Genomic DNA, 7,639 nt, shown 5'->3' on the forward strand with positions numbered 1-7,639 from the left:
TAGACTTGGATAACTTTGATATGGAATGGTTTGCCTTGGAGACAAACAGAGATTATTCTGTCGTTTTTGAATTTGCATCAAAGTACTGCATTTCAGATTCTTTTGTTGACCATGATGGCTACTCCATTTCTTCTAATGGATCCTGCCCACAGTAGTAGATATAATGATCATCTGAGTTAAATTCACCCATTCCAATCCATTTTAGTTCACTGATTCCTAGAGTGTCGATGTTCACCCTTGCCATCTCTTGTTTGACCAGTTCCAATTTGCCTTGATTCATGGACCTGACATTTCCAGTTCCTGTGCAATATTTCTTTACAGCATTGCACCTTGCTTCTATCACTAGTCACATCCACAGCTGGTTATTGTTTTTGCTTGGCTCCATCCCTTCATTCTTTCTGGAGTTATTAGTCCACTGATCTCCAGCAGCACATTGGGCACCTACTTATCTGGGGAGTTCCTCTTTCAATATCCTATCATTTCGCCTTTCATACTGTTCATGGGGTTCTAAAGGCAAGAATACTGAAGTGGTTTTCCATTCCCTTCTCCAGTGGACCACATTCTGTCTGTCCTCTCCACCATGACCCACCCATCTTGGGCTGCCCTGTGGGCATGGCTTCCTTTCATTGAGTTAGACAAGGGTGTGGTTCTAATGTGATTAGAATGACTAGTTTTCTGTGAGTATGGTTTCAGTGTGTCTGCCCTCTGATGCCCTCTTGCAACATTTGCCATCTTACTTGGGTTTATCTTACCTTGAGCTTGGGGTATCTCTTCACGGCTGCTTTAGCAAAGCACAGCCACTGCTCCAGATGAGGGGTATCTCCTCTATCTCCTGACCTTCTATGTGGGATAAATCCTCTAGGCCCTCCTGCACCCGTGCAGCCATCGCTCCTGCTAGTTACTATATTACATCCAGCTGAAGGCTAGTTGGGGGGGGGGGGGGGTACTCTTACTGCCCCATTCTGAGGCCTATGTCACATCTTTTCTGTATCTCCTTTATACTTTAATTAAACCTTATTATACAAAGCTCTGAGAGATCCAGCCTTGTCTCTTTCACCAGATTGAATTCCTCTCCTCAAGAGGTCAAGAATCCCAGTGTCTTTTCATTCTGCTACAACCTTTCACACTGAGACCAGGATCATGGGACACAAGAGAATTCCTGTCTTCAGTGAATATTAACTAGTGGCAATCTCCATGAAGGCCTCTTTCTTAATCTCAGATGCACTGCACCCAACTGCCTGCACAACCTAGGGCTGATGCCTCACAGCACACAACAAGCAAGACAGAAAAACACAGCCACTCATCAGCAGATAGACTACCTAATGTCAGACTAATCCCATAGACACCTACAAATGACACGAACAGATATGGTCTCACCGTTAGAGAGGGAAGACTTATCTGCAGACTCAAGAACATAGTTGTCAGTCCCTTTAACACCAAAGCCCACACTAGCCACTCAATCAACTGTATTGACTTGGAGTGAAGACAAGGAGCAATAATTATAACACAGCAGTTTGTGAAGAAATAACCAATAACAAAGTAAGTAGGGGAATGTGAAGACAGAGAAATATGTTGTGGGTGAAGGAATGTGGTAAAAATTCAAAACATAATGAAAGAAAAACTGGGCAGGCTCCCTGAAAATGACTTGGATGTTGTGGTAGTAAAGGTGATAAAACACTCTAGAAATAGAATGAAAAAAAGACGAGAAATATTTCTGAAGGGCCTGGAAAAATGAATAAGTAACAGTAAACAATTAAGAACACAAAAAATTACTTCGGTCTCCTATATGCTAATACACACTGTTGTACAGCAGAAGCCAACATTACATTGGAAAGAAATTATTCTCCAATTTAAAAATGAAGTTTAAAATGAAACACAAGTGTTCAAATGCACAAGAAACCTGACAAAGTTAATTGATACTTATAGGACATTTCACTGAAACACAGCAAAATATATTTTTTTCTAAAATGAAAATAAAATATCTTCAGGATATATCACAAGTTTAGTTCAGTTTAGTTGAGTCCAGTTTAGTCACTGAGCCGTGTCCGACTCTTTGTGACCCCATGAATTGCAGCATACCAGGCCTCCCTGTCCATCATCAACACCCGGAGTTCACTCAGACTCACGTCCATCGAGTCAGTGATGCCATCCAGCCATCTCATCCTCTGTTGTCCTCTTTTCCTCCTGTCCCCGATCCCTCCCAGCATCAGAGTACTTTCCAATGAGTCAACCCTTCGCATGAGGTTGCCAAAGTATTGGAGTTTCAGTTTCAGCATCATTCCCTCCAAAGAAACCCCAGGGCTGATCTCTTTCAAAATGGACCACTTGGATCTCCTTGCAGTCCAAGGGAATCTCAAGAGTCTTCTCCAACACTACAGTTAAAAAGCATCAATTCTTCGGTGCTCAGCTTTCTTCACAGTCCGACTGTCATACATGACCACTGGAAAAACCATAGCCTTGACTAGACAGACCTTTTATGTCTCTGCTTTTCAATATGCTATCTTGGTTGGTCATAAATTTTCTTCCAAGGAGTAAGTGTCCTATAATTTCATGGCTGTAGTCACCATCTGCAGTGATTTTGCATCCCACAAAAAATAATGTCTAACACTGTTTCCACTGTTTCCCTATCTATTTCACACAAAGTGTTGGGATGAAGTGCCATGATCTTTGTTTTCTGAATGTTGAGTTTTAAGCCAACATTTCCACTCCCCACTTTCACTTTCATCAAGAGGCTTTTCAATTCCTCTTCACTTTCTCCCATAAGCGTGGTGCCATCTGCGTTTCTGAGGTTATTCACATTTCTCCCAGACATCTTGATTTCAGCCTGTGCTTCTTCCAGTCTAGTGTTTCTCATGATGTACTCTGCATATCAGTTAAATAAGCAGGGTGACAATATCACAAAGTTGATCACAAATCAAGCCTTAGTAAATTGAAGATAGTAGTAATTGTATCATTTTTTTTTTTAACCACAATGCTATGATTTACATACCAGATTTTGCAGGCAAGGATTTGAAAAACATGAATCCATGTAGACTAATAAATACAACTCTACATGGCCATGAGATCACTCATGAAATCTGAGAGAAAATGAAAGAAAAATCTTAGAATCAAATAATGTTTAAAACATGATTATCTAAAAGTTATGGAGAATCCTAAAGCAGTAAAAGAGTGATGTTGATAAATACTAGACATCTCAAGAAATCAACATAACCTTAAATCTAGAACACTTATAGAAGGAAGAAAAAGCAGACAAAATACCCCCAAGTGAATAGAAGGGGAAAAAATATAAAAAGTCAGAGCAGAAATTAAAGAAAGGAAATGATTAAAAAAAAAAAAAAAGCCAAAATCACTATCACAAAAAGGGGTCTATTGGAGAGGAGAAACAAAATAAATAAATCATGGTCCAGAATAATCAAGGAAAAAAGGACAAACAAATCAATCAAATCTGACAAAGGATGTCATTATAACTGATACCACAGAAATAAAGAATCATAAGCGACTACAGCAAACAACTATAAGTCAATATAAATTAGAATCTTATCCATGTAAAAATGCTCAGAAATTCAACTAAGACGAAAGAGAAAATTCGAAAATAGCAATTATATGCAATAATATTGAAATAGTGATGAAAACTTTCCAGTTAACAAACTTAAAGCCAGATGCTTTCACATGTAAATTTTATGAACCAATCAGAGAACTGTTAGCACATGCACTTCTGAAACACTTCCAAAATTCTAGATTGGAAGGAAAACCCAATACTCATCCTACAAGGTCACCATCAGCCTGATACCAACACAGAGATAACACAGAAAAAGAAAATTAGAGACCAATATCACATAGATGAACAGAGGCACACATCCTTAGCAAAATACGAGCAAAAAAATCCACCAATACAGTAAAATAATTGTATACCATTATTAAGTGTGTGGTTTATTCCGGATATGGAACCATTCTTCAGTAGCTGCATATCTATGTATAGTGAAGGATTCAAACCATATGATCTCCTCGTTGTTGGTGAAAAAATTTTGATATAGTTCAACAAGTATTTGTGATAGAAACTCTCTAAAAACTGAAGATAGCAATAACTGCCTCAACTTATCAAAGGCACACACATAAAAACTAAACATATCACCTCTTACCATTCCAAATGGCCATTATTAAAATAAAATAAAATAAAAATATACAACAGGGGACTGCCCTGTTAGTCCAGTGGCTAAGACACCATGATCCCTATGCAGGAGTCCCGGGTTTGATCCATGGTCATGAAATAATATTCCACACAGAGCGATTGAGGTTTGTGGCAATAAAATAAAGAAGTAAATATATGTGTATGCATATTAATACATTTAATTGGAATCCAGAAAACCGATGCTGGATAATCCATTTGTAGTGTAGGGAATGATGCAGTCAGAAAATAGATTTATGAACGCAATGCAGGAAGGACAAGTGTAACATACCAAGTATGGAGTAGATAGCTATTGCTATGGAGTGCTCTAGTGGACATGGTTCTGGAGTAGGAGAGGAGGCCCAAGTGGGAGGTGGGAGGACTGCTCAAAAGGGAGATTCAGCTATATTTACTAACTAGTGATTTGTTTTGCTGGGCAGCAGACACAACACTGTAAAGAAAGAAAATCAGTCCTTGGCTAACTTGTGCTAGTGACAAGTAAAGCATCACAGTGTGTGTCAATTAAAATATGTACCCAGGATGGCTTTAGTACGTATAGACAAAGCAAAAGCAAAAGCAAAAAAAGAAAGGAAAAAAGAAAAACTTAAATGCAGAGCTGTTAGCCAGAATAAATTCACTCTCTACACTTGTGTCCCTCCACCTCACAAGTTGTCATTGTTTCTAAAAGTAAAGAATGACTTTCAAGAATTAAAGTAAACATATATGGATATGTTTTCATAAACTGATGTCACCGATTTATGAAACCATGAATCCCTTCAAATTTTAATAAGTAACTGCTGACCTTTGAATTTGAGAACTATGCTAAGTAGGAATTACTAAACTTTGGTTAACACTAAGGTGCTGCACAAGAATCCCTTATATTGCAATCTAGAATATGTGCTGCTGACTGGAAAAAATGCATAGTCCCAAAGTGGAGAATTATGTGTTCTTCATGAGGCTTTTCATTCTAAGAAGGATTTAATCATGAGAAGCAACTTCTCAAGTATTGTGAAACGACTGCTCTGAAGAAGGATAGGAGGATCTAGGTTTTACAGACGCTTTGGTGCAACGATCGGGTATGGAGAATGTCCAAATATGCTTAAAGAAAGAAAAACTCGACATCTCAAATGAATGTATTTAGACATTTTCTACCTATTGGAAGCTGCAAGAATCTGGGGTCCTTGAAATAATTCCTTTAATAAGCACCTTAACTAGGGCTAGTATCTATTCTTTCTGTCTCAAGTCAGTTCTTCAGGCAACACAGGTTGTGGTTCAGTAACTAAGAACTTGATAGTGGACAACCTGATTTCATCAAGAATTTCCCCCAGGTTTCACATTTATGCAATGCTTATGACTTGATGACTGCAGCATCCTTTGTTTACTGATATCACTGGCAAATTTCTTGGTTCACAGTGTAGTCTATTCTCTACAACTTCAGAAAAAGTTACTATCTCTAGAAAGATCGTTACACTCTCAAAGAAGTGGACTTTGGTCTTCTACCTCAACAGGACATCAGTTCAGTTCAGTTCAGTTCAGTCAGTCAGTCGTGTCCCACTCTTTGTGACCCCATGAATCATAGCACACTAGACCTACCCATCTATCACCAAGACCCAGAGTTCACTCAGACTCAGGTCCATTGACTCAGTGATGCCATTCAGCCATCTCATCCTCTGTCGTCTCTTTCTCTTCCTTCCCCCAATCCCTCTGAGCATCAGAATCAGAGGACCAAAAGTAATGTGAAAATACCTAACATAGGTTTAGTACAAATCTCAAAGAGACAGGACACCAAAAGCAAACTATAAATCTGAAGAACATGACCCAAAATAATTCATGATCAAGGAAGGATAAAATATATGTTATATAAGTATATTTACAGTTGCGTACCTAACTGATACGTTCAAATAGGCATATATTCATATACTGTGTATATATTTATCTCTACTCATATATATATAGATATATAAGTTTGTGTATATATATATATATATATATATATATATATATATATATATATATATATATATGTACATACACAAACACATATATTTCCAATTTTACCTGAACTTTCTCTGGAATATTCTCAAAAATATGCTTTCTCTGGAATATTCTCAAAAATATGCTTTATATTAAGGCATAACAAAAGTCTTAGTATTTTAAAACATACCAAGAATGTTCTCTGGAAACAAAGATGTGAAGCTAAAATTTTAAAATGGGATATGTGTTTGCAAATTTGTCAATGTGTGAAAAATTAAACAAAACATTCGTAAAGAAGCAATATTTCATAGGTAAGTCACAAAGGAAATTATATAATTCTCGGAGGCAAATGTAAATGAAAACACTTTTAGCAAATCACCAGATCCTGCAAAAGTGCATACCTGCAGTTATATATCTCCTGCAAAATATATACAGCTATCTCTAGATAGCAAAATTTTATACCTAACCATTTGACATATACATACACATATTCCCTGGTGGCTCCTCGTGTCTCAGAGGTTAAAGCATCTGCCTGAAATGCGGGAGACCTGGGTTCGATCCCTGGGTTGGAAAGATCCCCTGGAGAAGGAAATGGCAATCCACTCCAGTATTCTTGCCTGGAGAATCCCATGGATGGAGGAGCCTGGTGGGCTACAGTCCACGGGGTCAGAAAGAGTCGGACACGACTGAGTGACTTCACTTATGCATGTATATGTGTAGCTATATATAAACTAATGGTGGCCCAGGTAGTACTAGTACTAAGGAACCTGCCTTCTAACATAGAGATCATAGACATGCAGTTTTGATCCATGGGTTGGGAAGATCTTCTGGAACTAAGAATGGCAACCCATCCCTAATAATTCACCTTGAGAATCCCATGGATTGAGAATACAAGATGGTGACAGTCTGTGTGACACAGAGTGTCAGACAGGAGTGTAGTGACTTAACACATGATATATCAGTTGAACGAGTTATAATATAGTACAAGAACATATATAGTACACTTTACCTTTCATATATTATCAATGACATGCTCAGCAAAAACAAAACAAACAAACAACAAAAAAAAAACCCCACTGTACTTACTCATTTTACTTCAGTCTCAGAGTCATGTCTGGTTCTTCGCAGCCCTATGAATCATGCCACGTCAGGCCTTCCTGCCCATCACCAACTCCAGGAGTTCAGTCAAACATATATTCATCGAGACGATGATGCCATCCAGCCATCTCATCTTCTGCCTTTCTCTTCTCCTCCTGATCCAAATCCTTCCCATCATCAGAGTTTTTTATTAGTCAACTCTTCGCATGAGGTGGCCAAAATACTGGAGTTTCAGCTCTATCATCATTTCTTCCAAAGAACATCCAGGACTGATTTCCTTTAGAATGGAAGGATTGGATTTCCTTGCAGGCTATGAGACTCTCAAGAGTCTTCTACAACCCCACAGTTCAAAAGCATCAATTATTTGGTGCTCAACTTTCCTCACAGTCCAACTCTCACATC

Source organism: Budorcas taxicolor, chromosome Y, assembly GCF_023091745.1.
Source record: "Budorcas taxicolor isolate Tak-1 chromosome Y, Takin1.1, whole genome shotgun sequence".
Taxonomy (NCBI): domain Eukaryota; kingdom Metazoa; phylum Chordata; class Mammalia; order Artiodactyla; family Bovidae; genus Budorcas; species Budorcas taxicolor.